Source organism: Rattus norvegicus, chromosome 9, assembly GCF_021556685.1.
Source record: "Rattus norvegicus strain SHRSP/BbbUtx chromosome 9, alternate assembly SHRSP_T2T, whole genome shotgun sequence".
NCBI lineage: Eukaryota > Metazoa > Chordata > Mammalia > Rodentia > Muridae > Rattus > Rattus norvegicus.
The window spans coordinates 85,156,353-85,172,519 of NC_141542.1; the positions used below are offsets into that span (position 1 = coordinate 85,156,353).

A 16,167-nucleotide genomic window follows, 5' to 3' on the forward strand; every position below is an offset into this window, starting at 1 on the left:
AAGATGATAGTTTAATAACCTAAATAAAAGTAACGCTTTGATCGTGTATTAGCTCTGCCTATCCATATTCAGTACAATATTTTTAGAAAATTCCTTCACAGACTTCAGGTCTTTGTCATACTAATTGACAGCTTAGAGTACAAAAACATTTCTTTTTCTAATGAATATAAACTTGACTTTCTATTGCTCAGACCTGGCAAACAACACCACAGAAATTCCTCTTTGGTAGGTTCCTTATCCCCTGGTGACAAGGACAGACATTTGCTTATCGTTCAAGAAGAAAAGTCACCTATTCTGGCGGTCTCAGAATTATGCTGGGACGAAACTATGAACCATCTATTTTTCTATTTAAGAATATTTATTTTCCTGAATACAACAAATTAATAAAAACAAAATTTTGTACACATTTTAAAGCAAATGCAATATATAACATATATATATGTATATATATATATACACTATGTTTTTAAAAAAGATACTCTCAAAGCCACTGAATACATATATATGTTTAAAATAGAAATACAAGCAAAAATAAATAAATGCTTTCTGATGTAGGTCATGTTCCTTTCTACTGCAGAAATATCTGCATTTCTGTAGTTGTTAGTTATTAATATTTCATTAATTTGCAAGCCAGTGCAAATTCCCCTTGAGATATCATTAATAAAACACCATTCAAATCAGTGAGATTATAGTCAAAATAGCCAAAGCACAGAGCCCATTTAATTACTGAGAAATTTTCAGACTGCTAAGCACTCACTTTAATTTAAAGAACCTAATAACCTGATACTTTGATGATTACTAAGAGCCTTTTGCTTTCTCTGTTTTGTTGATAATTTTAATTATTTCTCATCCTTTGCCTACTTAAATGGACTTCTTTATTTGTCCTTTTTGAATAATAATGAGTAATTATATTATTACAGAATAATAAAACTCTGACCGAGTAGAGATGAATCTACAAATACGTCTGAAGTAAATTGAAAAATAGACAAAATTATAAGTACATAGCATCAATATTAGTCTTTTCTTACTCACTTTCTAAAGAGAGATATCAAAATTCTGATCAAGGAAAGTGATGAACAAATTAGTGGTACTAAATTTTGCAAAAAGATTCAAGTTTCCTGAAATGCTCAAAACTATTCACTCAGAGAATTCAAATGTTTTTCCTTTAAAGCATTTTCCTGGGTGATTTAGAATAGGGTGCCAAAGCAAGTCATAACCCTACTAAAACACCCTCTCACACATGCACACTCATTTGTGCAGACTGTATCCATTTCAAGAAGGCCAAGCCAGAAGAACCAGATGACACTTTTTTACTCCCATTACAGGTCTATGTTACATGGTTTTTTGTTTAGAAATTACCAGAAGAAGACATAAAGAAGTTAAATGTGATTGTTCTTAGTTAATTCATTCTTTTGTTGTAAATATGTTCTGTTTCTATGTAAGTCTCAGGGAATTGTGTTCTGTCAAGCAACCAATCCCCAAAGAGGACAAATGGCCAATGTGTTTACGTGCAGGTATAGAACGGTGGATATGCCTATAAGCATGACATCATTAGGGTCCATCTCTTAGCAGTTGGCAAGGAAGAGGTATGCAGGATACTTGGTGAATAACGGAAGTGCTTTATATTTTCACTTACATATGCTTATATAATAATGTGATATTTAAAATAAAAATAGGTTCACTGTCTTCTGTATAAGGTAAGTCAGTCTTGTACATATTGTTGTTTTATTAGTCAATAATCTAAATATACTTAAATGCTTAAATACAAGTAAAGAATGATAACGTTTTACATATGATCTCTTATTTTCCCAGTTCAGGTCTTTCTTACCCTAAATCTATATGAGTTGGTATGCAGTGTAGTGACACAAAGACTTGTAATGCATTCTCTGTGATCACAAGTGATTAACATTGATCAAGAGGGTGTGGATTGATACACTGTGCACAGATCTTAGGATGAAAACAATTGAGGAAAAGTATATAGCATTTGTCCTTCCTTCTTATTTTGATAGAATTATGACTATGAGTGACATATGAATGCCACCGAATTTATATGCTGAGGGTGTAGAGAAAAATCTAGGTTGAACTCTGGGATTCCAATATTCACAGAGCAAAATTATTTCTGAAGTCATCAATGTCAGATTTACTATTTCTACTGGTGAGATAAAGTATATTATTTGATTAATGTTATAACTAATTCAGTAGATGTTGTCACAAGGATATAAACAAACAAGTAAAATGGATTGTAAATTATGATCTTTCTCACTAAACTTTTTCATTCTATGTCACTCATTCACGTCACTGCCTTATTTTTAAAGAACAAATGTGACTGCAGCCCCTCCTTTATCAAAGGTTTCGCGTGTCCATTCCAGAGTCTATGCTTCTCTTCGATACATAAATATCTGGCTTAACAAAAGAACCATGCTACAAAAATTGGAAAATCTATACTTTAATTTTAAAAAAATCTACACTGAAGACTGAAGAATGTATTTACATTCTTCCATAGGAAATAGATACCTGAATTATTACTACAAATTAGTGATTTCATTACTCTTAAATATTGAATAATATATTTTCTGTATTGTAGTTTCCAGATTTACCAAATCTTTGACAATTAGAATATGCATCTACATGAAATGGTACTAGTAATTATTTTAAAAAGCAAATTAATAGGGTTATTTGGCTCTCTGGAGTCTAACTTCTTGAGTCCTTTATATATTTTGGATATTAGCCCTCTATCAAACGTAGCATTGGTAGAAGTCTTTTCCCAATCTGAAGCTAAGAAGTGTTTGCTGACAGGAGCCTGATGTGGCTGTTCCCTGAGAGGTTCTACCAGCACCTGACCAGTATAGATGTAGATACTTACAGCCAACAGACTGAGGCCGAGGACCCCAAAGGAAGAGCTAGGGGAAGGACTAAAGGTGCTGAAGGGGATTCCAACCCCATAAGAAGAACATTATCAACTAAGCAGACTCCCCAGAGCTCCAAAGGGACTAAACCACCAACCAAAGAGTATACATGGAGGGAGCCAGGACTACATATATAGAAGAGCATAGCCTTATCTGACATCAATGAAGGGGAGGGATGCTGGATGCCCCAGTGTGGGAGGATAATGCTAGAGGAGTGAGGAAGGAGAGGGTGAATGGGTGGAAGAGCACCCTTATAGAGGCAAAGGGGAGGGGGAAACGGGGGATAGAATGGGGAGTTGATGGAGGGATAACCAGAAAGGGGGATATCATTTGAAATGTAAATGAATAAAGTGATTAACAAAAATTAAATGTATGTAATCCCATAAAGTTCAGATAGTTATTAACATAAATAATGAAAACAGCTGAGACTCAGAGCTCAGGATAAACTGGAGCGCCCACATCTCATTATATCTCCTCCTCACTCTTCAGGAAGATTCAGTTGCTTAAGCTTAGGAAAACAAAATGGAACAAAAGAACAGAACTAACAAGGAATAAAATGCTTTTATCATCACTGATGAGTAAGAAGCACTTGATAAACTAATTAAATGTAATTAAGAATAGCATGTTCATGGGGTATGTAAACACAGGCGGATATAAAAAGAATCCTTGTATCAGACCAAGGATCTGCTTCCTAAAAATTGCATTAATAAATGATATGTGTATTGATGGTTTTCATGAGAAATATTAAATTGATAGAAATAAAATGAATAATTTATTGATGACATGGCACTAGTCCCTTTTCTACTTTAGAATGCAACCACGACCTTGTCTCATCCAAAAAAGGAATGCAAAATTAATTTTCATTTCAACTTTTAAAGTTTTGTGGATTGATTAATAAAGTCATTAGTTTTACTTTGTGGCACAAATAGCTATCCTTAGGGAGTTGCAGCATTTCATATCTGAATAAAACAGACATAATAAAATTAAGGAAAGTAAGTCCAATCTCAATAGCAGTCAAATGCAAACTTAATCTGAGCTCTTTTAAGAAATATTCTATATAGGCTATTGTTAAAATGGCTGTTACTGTTGTTTTGTCAGAAAAACAGGTTCTCTCAGGATCCGTTTTAAGAGATCAAATTAGGAAAACTGTCAGAAAAGCCACATGCAAAATTTACCATGTTTAAAATATGCATGGCACTTTTATGGTAAGCCTGTTCTTTCAGAATTTAGCTTAATTAGGGGTCTGGGAGCATTGGCCACTATGGAAGAAGACCTGAATTCAATTTCTAGTTATCATATTCATCTATAAGAACTCACAACCACTCGTAACTCAGTTTCAGAATATCTAAAACCTCTTTGACCTCTGTGGACATTGGGTAAACAATTATACAAATACATTAAGAACAAATTAATCCAAAAATTTCTAGAGTTTGGTTCAATTTAATAGTATAAAACTCATAGTTGATAATTGGACTTTGCAGTTTTATACTTGCAAAAATAATAAATTATAAATAAGTATGTATATACCTGTAAAGATTTGATTAATAATAGTAAATCATATTTTTCTAATCCTGTGGCATTTGATAATGGATATTGGATACATTAACTTATAACCATTAAAACTCGGAAATTCCTTTGTCCATGATAAATTATTAACTAAAAAGTTAGTTTTCATAGCACTACTGTTTGAAACTTTTTATAGATTTACTTTTGAAATCTAATAAATTATTTCCAAAACTATCTTATTACAGAGTTGTTAAGATTATTATGAGGAGTTAAATTTTCATTACAGGTTACTATGTTGTGCTTTTACAACCAAGCAAAAATTCACAGTCATTACAGAAATAGTGGAAGCATTGTCATTGCAGTACAAAGGAACCAAAGATTCTTGCACTCCTAGAGTATTCTGGCTTTGGATAAAGAATGGCATTCTTGTTTCTTCCTAAGTGTTATTCTTTCTAATTTTACAGATCAACTTTTAATTACTTAAAAAAACTATGTACATAGAATCTCTAACCCATTAATCTGTCTGTCTGTCTGTCTATCCATCTATCTGTCTAATCTGATTCCCTTAACAAATGCGTTCAGTCCTAATGAACAGCATTATCATCTTATGAAAAAATATTATTAAAGTTGTGATCACAAGTGAGGATCCCTGCCATCAATTACAGCTTACCATAGATATACCCTTGGACAGGTACTAATAAAAAAGACTGGCAGTAAAATACTGATTAACCATTATACAACTTTCCATCACTACCTTTAAGAACAAACCTATTATTTTGGTTTTTATCCAAAGAAAATTGGAACTATCCTTTGCATTTCCCTAGTAAGAAAAATGCTAACTTCTTTAAAATATTGTAAAATTTAGAACTGATTTACTTTATGTTCTGCATATGTATCACATTAATGATAACTCTGTTAATTTCTGAAATTGTAAAAATGAGGAATCAATCTATTTCGAAAATATTAATTCAAATTCTGCATAGTAAAATTGAGGAAATAAGTTCTAAACAAAGATTCTCTTTGCCCAGTCATTTCTGTCAATTGGCTTTAATAACAAAATGCAATGTATTTTGGCATGACAGGTGAGCCGATTTAATACCCCCATTTCTCTTCTGCAACATTAGCTCTTTAATGTCATGGCACCAAAGGATAGATTACTAATCTCTGAAGACCATACATTCTTCTGCTCTCATTGTCTTGCTGTGTGAACTCATTTCTAAAACCATGAAACGGGGTGATCTTTCCTTCCACCATTTTTTTTCTTCTGTAGTGTTTAATATATGTGAATTCTGATGCATGATATCCATGGCTACACTTCCATTTAGATTTTCTGAAAACGTGGCTGGGAAATACACTCTCAAAAATAATTTTTGCTTGCTATTTTGATGTTTTAATCACTACATTTCCATTTTCTAGCTTCTGTTTTTCTGTCCACTCCAACTATATAAATCCTAAATCCTAATTATTAACCTAGAATCTTCCTCCAAATTGATTGAACTATTCAAGGAAAAATCCCCACATGCTGAATGAATCCTATAACAATGTTTTTTAAAACTTTATCTACAGCATGTGGTATATTCCAACACCTCTAATATTTCACATGGTTTGTCAGTCCTTTACTATAGCATGAAGATTTCTCAGTACCATGACCATATTTCACCTGGGACAACAATTTTCCTTTCTTGGCCTGCCCAATACCAGTCTTGTACAATCAGCAGCTAATATATGAGAATTTTTTGGTTTGAATATGTTGAAAATTAGCCATAATGCTACATCTGATATTATTTTGTAACAGTATGCAAAGTATGGACTATAAAAAAGGTATAACAAAATTAACATAATTATAATTCTATTTATTTTTTCTGAAGAAAGGCATTCATCTGGAGAAAGAATCAATTAATTCTAATTTATAAATATTACTTTTGTTACTGAGTTAGATAGATGTGTAGATATTTTATAAATGTTTAAGTTGAGGTGCTTAAAATTTAATTATCTATAATTAATCCTTTAATAATGATCACTGTGTTTTCTTTCTTTTGGAAGAGTTACTTCTAATGCAAGCACTTTCAAAGTTAATGAGGCTGTAAAGATCTTTTCCATTTCAATCTGTCTGTAATTACCCAAGGATGCCTTATCCCGGTTATTATTTGTTATGAGAAATAAAAGAAAAATGAATTTTATGTTTAACCTGAGAGGGGCTAAAAGGTTAACATTGCCTGTCCTAAGTCTGAAAGAAAGTCAGTAAATGAATCTGTGAAGTCCTCCCCAGACAACGAGGATCTCTCAGGGATAGGGGAGAAAAATCTATTTGGAAATTGTACCTATTAAAGAAAACAGAATGAGGAATGATGGAGATTCTATAAATAACAAATTGTAAATGAGGATATCTTCATTCAAGCTTGAGTCTCATTTCCCTTTCCCGTTTGTGAAAGAAAGCAATACATTTGGGAATGGTTCCATAAAAATGGGTTTTAAAGACTCATGTATGAAGTGCATATATCACTATTTTAGACAAAACTTGAAAGAGATAAGGTATATATTAGTTAAAAGATTTTGAGGATATTGAAAACTAATTACTCAATATAAATTGTCAATATACTAGGTATATATTAGTTAAAAGATTTTGATGATATTGAAAACTAATTACTTCATATAAATTGTCAATATATTAAATTTTTAAAATAACCCAAATTATGCAAATGTTATGCTTCAAGTTATATTTCAATAATTTTTTTTGGAAAGAGCGATGTAAGTCATTTTAGATTATACTTTCCTGGGCATTTCTCTTCCCTTGTTTTAGGCATAGTCTTCATTGAAATATTCTATATTTTTTGCTTCTCTTAGGTCTTATTCAGATACTAATATTAGTTAGACTTCTATCTAATAACTGCAATTCAGTTCCAACCACTATTCACTTTTGCACTCTAGTGTTTGCTTACCTCATCTATCTTGTCACCAATGTTCTTCACTAGAACAGGTAGGTTTTTGGAACACTATTTACTACAATGAACTTAGTGCCAAGAAAAAAATATATACACTAGCAAAAGGCACTAAAAGTATTCATTGAAATAAAAATCAATGAGAAAGGGAATTTTGAAAATATTACATGTGTACTTTATCATACTAAACAGAAATTTAAGAAATCCCAAATAAAAGGTAAATGTACCCATTGATTTTCCTTTGAAGGCTAAAAAGGTTAAAAGACATGGGGATAAAAACATTATCATAACCAGAGAAAAATATCAAGAGGAGTTTATAAGTTTATTGTGGCATTTCAGGAAAGGTTGTGCTGCAATTAAATTTTATTAGGGCATAAAAACCATTGTGAGGAGAGACTTAGTACTAAATCTACTACCTCTAAACTTGATGCACATTTCTCTCTTCTCTAAATCTACTCCTCATTCATTCTACAGGAATATATGGCCCCACATGCCGACTGTGCCTGCCAAACTATGACACTGAAGGTGACTGAACTTGTAATTCACTCAAAATGGAAATGATGAGTTGCCAAGGAGGTTCCATGGGGAAAGGAACCATGGGGAAAGGCTCTTGTCTGATGACCTGAGTTCCACCCCTGGAACCTGTATAATAGAGAAAGCTATTGCCCTACAAGTTGTCCTCTATCTGTCACATGTTTGCTCTGTCATATAATCAGTGCAAATGAAAATTATAGATATGGATTTTTAGACAATGTTATTGTTGAATTAGACATTTACCTTAAGGATTGAAACTTTAAATTTTATTTCTTTTAATTCTAACACATCTATGAATACTTTGACGGGGAGCCAATTTGTTTTTTGGCTTCCTCTTTTCTTTCCACATCATTGCTTTATGTTTCTGTATTTCTTAGTAGATTGTGATGTATACTGTACAAACTTACATCACTTTGTTCTTCCTTGGACTATGACCATGCTTCCAAACTAAGTTTCCTGTAACAATGGAAGTCAGCAGTAATGGAAGTAAAAAGTTAATAAAAATATAATGCATCAACATTCATGAATGACCATGAATGAATTAAGAATTTAACAGGTACAAATTGGAAAATAAGAAGTCAAAATAACACTATTTGCAGATGATATAATATCAAGTTAAGTGACCCAAAAAATTCCACCAGAGAACTCCTACAGCTGATAAACAACTTCAGCAAAGTGGCTGTACATATAATTAACCCAAACCAAACAGTAGCCTTCCTCTACTCAAAGAATAAACAGTGTGAGAAAGAAATTTGGGGAATGACACCCTTCACAATAGTCACAAATATTATAAAATACCTTGGTGTGACTCTAACAAGCAGGTGAAAGATCTGTATGACAAGAACTTTGAGTCTTTGGAGAAAGAAATCGAGGAAGATCTCAGAAGATGAAAAGATTTCCCATGCTCATAGAGTGGCAGGATTAATATAGTAAAAATGGCCAACTTGCTGAAAGCAATCTACAGATTCAACACAATCTCCATCAAAATTCCAACCGAATTCGTCATAGAATCAAAAGAGCAATTTGCAGATTCATTTGGGAAAGCAAAAATCCCAGGATAGTGAAAACTATTCTCAACAATAAAAAAAAAATTGGGGGGGACTCACCATCGCTGACCTCAAGCTGTATTACAGAGCAATAGTGACAAAAACTGTATGGTATTGGTACAGAGAAAGGGAGCTAGATCAATGGAATAGAATCGAAGACCCAGAAATGAACCCATATACCTATGGTCACTTGATCTTTGACAAAGGAGCTAAAACCATCCAGTTGAAAAAAATAGCACTTTCAACAAATGGTGCTGGTTGAACTGGAGGTCAGCATGTAGAAGGACACAGATCAATCCATTCTTATCACCATGTACAAAGCTTAAGTCCAAGTGGATCAAGGACCGCCACATCAAACCAGATACAGTGAAACTAATAGAATAGAAAGTGGGGAAGAGTCTCAAACACATAGACACAAGGGAAAATTTCCTGAACAGAACACCAATGGCTTATGCACTAAGATCAAGAATCGACAAATGGGATCTCATAAAATTGCAAAGCTCCTTTAAGTCAAAGGACACTCTCAATAGGACAAATGCAATCAACAGGTTGTCAAAAGATCTTTACCAACCTTATATCTGACAGAATGCTAATACCTAATATAATCAAAATATTCTAAAAGTTAGACTCCAAAGATTCAAATCCTATTAAAAATGGTTTACAGATCTAAAAAGAATTCTCAACTGAGGAATACCCAATGGCTGAGAAACACCTAAAGAAATGTTCAACATCCTTAGTCATAAGGGAAATGCAAATCAGAACAGCCCTGAGATTCCATCTCACACCAGTCAGAATAACTAAGATCAAAAACTCCAGGTGACATTAAAAGCTGGCCAGGATGTGGAGAAAGAGGAACACTCATTTATTTTTGGTGGGACTGCAAGCTGGTTCAAGCACTCTGGAAATCAGTCTGGAGGTTCCTCAGAAAATTGGACACAGTACTACCTGAGGTCCCAGCTAAATCACTCCTGGGCATATACCCAAAAGATGCCCCAACATATAACAAGGACACGTGCTCCACTATGTTAACAGCAGCTTTATTTATATTAGCCAGAAGCTGGAAAGATCCCAGATGCCCTTCAACAGAGGACTGGATACAGAAAATGTGGTACATCTACACAATGGAGTACTACTAAACTATTTAAAACTATGACTTTATTAAATTCTTAGGCTAATGGATGAAACAAGAAAATATTCTGAGTGAGGTAACCCAGTCACAAAGGAACACATGTGGTATGCATATGAATTCACTCATAGGTAGGTTTTAGCCCAAAAGCTTGGAATAACTAAGAAAAAATTCATAGATCATATAAAGTCCTAGAAGAAGGAAGACCAAAATGTGGATACTTCATTCATTCTTAGAAGGGAGATCAAAATACTCCTGGGAGGAAATACAGGGACAAAGAGTGGAGCAGGGACTGAATAAAAGAGCATCCAGAGACTACCCCATCTGGAGATCCATCCCACATACAGCCACACAACCCAGTCACTATTAGGGATGTCAAGAAGTGCTTGCTGACAGGAACCAGATACGGATGTTTCCTGAGAGGCTCTGCCAGAGCCTTACTGATGGTTGCAGCTAACCATTGAACTGGACAAGGGGACCCCAATTGATAAGTTAGAGAAAAGCCTGAAGGAGCAGAAAGAGTTTGCAACACTGCAAGAGCAACTATATCAACTAACCAAACACCACCAGAGCTCCCAGGTTCTAAACCACCAACCAATGAGTACACATCAAGGAACCCATAACTCCACTCATATATGTGGCAGAAGATGGCATTTTCTAGCATCAATGGGAGGAAAAGCCCTAGGTTCTGTGAAGGGGTTGTTTCCCCAGTGTAGGGGAATGCCAGGGCATTAAGGTTGGAGTGGGTGGGAGGGAGTGGGAGCATCCTCATAGAAGCAGGGGGGAGAGAGGAAGGGTATGGGAGAGAGGGGAAAGGGGATAACATTTGAAATGTAAATACATAAAATAACTAAGAAAATCAAATTATTTTAAAAAAGAAGAAAATATACACTCTCTACGAGAAGAAAAAAAGGAATTTAACAGGATCTCTCTCTCTTCCTCTCTCTCTAACACACACACTACACACACACACACACACACACACACACACATATATATATACATATATATATATACATACATACATACATATATCACAAGATGACAAGACGAGAGAAAAGAGCTGGAAAGAGCAAGCAGCAGTGATTTTTTAAATATTTTTCATAATTTTGCACCTGTGGTAACCATTAATAATATCTGTATCTCTAAAAATCCTACACTTGATTGTCTACTTCTGTTCCCCAGAACCCCAACAATACTACATTACATTATAATTAATTAATTAATTAATTAATTAATACTACATTAGTAAGGGCAAAACTGTATTACATTATTTTCTTTGACTTCATTTCAACTAATACTTTCAACTATTTTTCCAATATTGCCTTATTACAAGTCTAACTGATACTATCCTTCCAATGCAAATGTGTACCTCCCAAATTCCAGGTCGGTCTGTGTTTGGTAACTTCAAGACATACTTCCAGAGTTGTTTTCTGTTATTGTTTTCATGAGCTTGTTGATCCAGAAAGCTCATCTATTCATGGTAGGTAATATTGTCTCTGTTTAATACTTATTGTCTTATTAATCTAAATATTCTTGAAATCAATGATTTTAGTATGCTTTCTTCTTTGGTGTGGCCTAACAAACAGGAAACATAATGTTCAATGGAAATTTTTCACATAATTTATTGTCCAAAATGCACCAGAGCTTTCTTTCTTATTTCCGATGTGTCTTCTTTATGGTAATTCTCAATAGTTTACTTAAAGATTACTACAATCTCTTTACCAAATTCTATCTCCAGTATTCCTCCAGGCCAACAAACTTTGTCATATAATGATAGTATATGAAATACAAATTTGATCAGGACATTAATATTGTTAAAATGACATTATTTTATACCTTATGCAAGCTTTACAATGTATTGCCATCTTCTGTAGACATTAAGTAAAACCAATGCTTTTAGGTGTATTTAAATATATATGTATGAAATGTTCAAAATACATGAAAATATATATGCAGAGAGAAATGAAAATTAATATGAGAAATTTATGGTTTGGTATTAGTAAAGTCACCTCCGCGAAAGGTCATAAACGAAAATGTTCAAACATTGAGAGAACTGCATTGTCTCCTAGCGATAGCTGAATGTTTGTGTATATATGTATATATTAATATAAATTATAATATTTGCATATTTAATATGTAGAAATAAATATATGCACAGTACCAATCCTGATGAAATAATCACACATGTGATACAGTGTTTTGTTTTTTTATTCTGTTTTGTTCCATTTAGGTAGGAGTAATTCACTAAATTAATTTTATAATCATTAATTAGCTGTAACACAAAATTTGAAGAAAAGAAAATTGCAAAAGTAGTTTCAGATTCTTGACATGACTGAGTAGACCTGAGTATTAATGACATTACTCAGTGAGATTTAGCATAAGGGACAGATTCTGAAGCAGTCATATTATATTGGAGAAATCCAGTAATATTAAATATAAATTGTTCTTATAATTTGAAACAAGAAGAGTGAAGTCTATTCCAGATAAATTTGAAGTGTAATATAATGAAGCATGTAAGAAAAGATTAAGTAGCAATTGCTAGCATCAAATGTAACTTCTTTCAAAATTAATTAGTACTAACCTTAGTAGACTAATTTCTGAGTTAGAAATTAAGGATAGGCATTATTATTTTGAAAGCATGAAGAACTAGGGGGCTTATTTGTTAATGGGAGAGAAAACTACCACAGCAGGACAAACTCATTTCTTTTTCCTGTTGAACCCAAATAGATTACATTGTCCAGTGTCCGTAGTGATTAAGAGGTTGAAGGGAGTATGGTTTGGACATTGTATGTGAGGCAGAAATGACAGACTCTGCCTCGGTTCATTTTCTATGGAACCTAACAGCCTCTTTCCTAATGATAACCCCAAGGTGATGCTCCTCTCATACTTCAGTACCACATGTTAATTCCCCATGGAATTTTTACACATCAAGATATAATGTGAATAATATCCCTCCCATTAATGAATCATATCTGAAACCGTATATATGTCTCAACATTCTCCATTTCCCTGTTCCTTTTATAAATGGAATAATTCCTTTCCATAATTTCCTACCGTAGTTAATAACTCTTCTGGAGTGTCGCACACATGCACGCACGCAGGCACGCACGCACATAATAAGCAAGAGAAAAACAGTTAAGCAAAAAAAAAAAAGAAAAATAAAAGCATAGAAAATAACTTGTACTATAAGCTGTAGTCTGTCAGTTTATCCCACGGTATACCCTTCTGTTCCCACATATTGATTTGCAAATGTCCATTGCAATGGGTCATAGGTTTGTGGCAAGGTCTCTGGCCTCTGTGACATCATCAATATTGGATTCTCACGGGGACCTCTAGTAGTAATCCTGCTATTGCTCTGAGTCATGTAGATACTGCAGTTTGGAACTGGCAGGACCTTTCATATGCCCCAACAGTTCATAAACAATGTAGATTTCGGGGTGAGCCCAGCTCTCTCTTATCAGCATCACCCCAGCTCATTCTCCATTTAGGCTACTCAACAGCTGCCACTGGCAGGACAGGATGCAGGACAGGACGTATGGGCAGCTCTCCCGCTCCCTCGTCCTATGGCCGACGCACCAGCACCCATGCCTATCGGACCAGCTCCACTGTGCTGCCCAGTCTAGGGGTGGGGCTCACTACCCCAAGTACTGCAGCCTGTGAGAGGGGTAGCATGACTGGGGGCCAGCTCTTCTGAGGACCACATGTGGAGAGAAGTGAAGCAGGGGTTCACACCATCTCTCTCTCTCTCTCTCTCTCTCTCTCTCTCTCTCTCTCTCTCTCTCTCTCTCTCTCCCTCTCTCTCTTTCTCTCCCTCTCTCCCTCCCTCCCTCTCTCTCCCTCTCTCCCTCCTTCCCTCCCCCTCTTTCCCTCCCCCATCCTTCCTCCCTCCCTCCCTCTCCATCTCACAGCAGATGAGAGACAAGTACTCATTCCCATGATCTCACCGTCGGAACCCAGCGTACCTGTGCTGCCTCCATAGGACCAGCTCTACTGTCTGCCTAGGTGATGAGCTGACGTGCAGGTGCAGGGCCTTGTCTCTAGAGCTAAATGGTTTTTATATTTTTTTAATTCTTGCCAATTAGAAGTGACTTTCTGGGACAAAATTATTGAATGAATCTGTTGTATCTCTCCTTCTCCTTTCGCCATTGATTTCCCAAGAACAGTTAGTTCTGTTTCTCTGGTTCATTCTTCACTTAGTTAAAAGACAAAACCCAACAAAGACGCTCTCAGTCCCTGACCCATTCCACTAGGCACTCATTTAACCTGCTCTCCTCTTCTGGCATCCTCTCCTCAACGATGGCGCATCTCAGTTTATCTACTGGAACCTTCCTCTCTTCCTTTGCCTTCAGTCACAACCTATATGCTCTTCACAAACGCACAACTTTTAGCACCAGATACACCCCTAGTGTACTAAGTGTGTACAACATTTCATTTGAATGTAAGAACAACTTTCTGAAGAGAACAAATTCCTTTCAACTCATTAGCCTTCTCAGGCTAATAAAGTCAGACATTAACTCCTCATCGTCTTCTCTACCTGAGCTCCATAACCATGCTGAAGCTTGGAATGAAGTTGTGTTCCACTTCCTTCCCCGCACCACAACTGTCCACTCAGCCAATGCTTTCCCCTCAATATACACAGAGGTCAGCTTCAAAGGCGCTCTCAGGGCTCTGTTCTGGACAGAAATGTCCTTGTGCCTCCTCATTTGTTTTAAACTTCAGTTGGCTTCTCATTTTTCTCTCTTCTCCAAGAGTCCATTATCCAATTTTGAGGTTAGTTTCATAATGACATGTCTCAAGTGGATCTTTTTAAAATGATAAGTGAATATTATCACATTTCTGATATATATGTATAAATTCATATAATACATGTGAATACATATATATTAAATTTAATCAAAATTTTCAAAGTATAAAAAATGAATTCAGTACTTCTACGCTTTGTTAATGAGGTATGGACTTGGATATTCTTTCCAATCTTTTAGAGCTTTTTTAAAGCATGAATAACATGGCAATAACTTATTTGCATTACAATTTCATGATAGCTTTTATATCTATTGATTTGGCCTTGTTTACAGAGCACACATAATTTTCTTCTTTATTCTGATTGCCAACCCACTAGAACACTACTTGGGAGTGAAGAATACTCTCAGTAATTATTCTTCACTAATATATACTTCATATGTAACAATTATGTTAATAACATAAAACTTCAAGTGAATGGTAAACTGCAAAATATATTGTGCTGAACAAACATTTTCAGTGTTTGAAGTTTCTGTATTGCTAAAAAAAATAAGCCCATAAGTTTGCTCTCACAAAGCAAAGTGAGAACCTAAGTAAAAATATTCATTCATAGTTTTACAGTGTGCTCTGTTACAGTCTTAGATAAAAAATGTATGCCTACAAATGTTTCAGAGTTCATATTCTTTCATAAAAGAAGGATATAATTATTTCATGTTAAAGAGTTATAAATGAGTCATGCAGGATGATAGATATTCACAGGTATTTAGGTAGGCAGGAATATAAATAGAATATTTATCCTTGTTTTACCTTAAATGATATGTATAACGGATTATTCATCTGAGTCTAGAAAACAAGGCATTGTATATTATTTTTAAAATCCAGGGTTAAATATTACTTATAATTTGAAAAATAAATATCATAATCAAAGAAGTATTCTGACAAAATGGTATTTTTTTTCTTCAAAGTTAAACACAAGGCGACTCTTTCTTGACACTGTGCCAGCCTAAGGAGAAATGAGTTAAATGTTTCCTTTTACCTGTGGAACCCAGTGGGCCCTTTAAAATACCCTGCTTGTGTTCCTATTGAGAAACAGAAAGGGAATGAATCTGTGTGTGGGGCAAGGTGGAAAGGGTCTGAGAGGAGCAGGAGAGGTAATACAGTTACCAGTACATTTAGTAAGAAAAATCTATTTGTAATAAATGGAAAAAATGTAGAAAAAAATTTATCAACGTAACATTATCTTCTCCTTCGAACCACATAAAATTTTGCTTTCAGCCAATTTTAGACTTTGAGTTTTGACATAGGATATTTGTACATATTTCAGTTGTATGACAATCCAGTACATATAAAAATGTATAATTATGAAG

General features: G+C 34.6%; 1 protein-coding gene across 6 annotated transcripts in view; it reads right to left on the reverse strand.

The window, feature by feature from the left end:
- The window catches only part of Erbb4 (erb-b2 receptor tyrosine kinase 4), a 1,069,446-nt gene that overhangs the window by 445,670 nt on the left and 607,609 nt on the right, over positions 1 to 16,167 (reverse strand).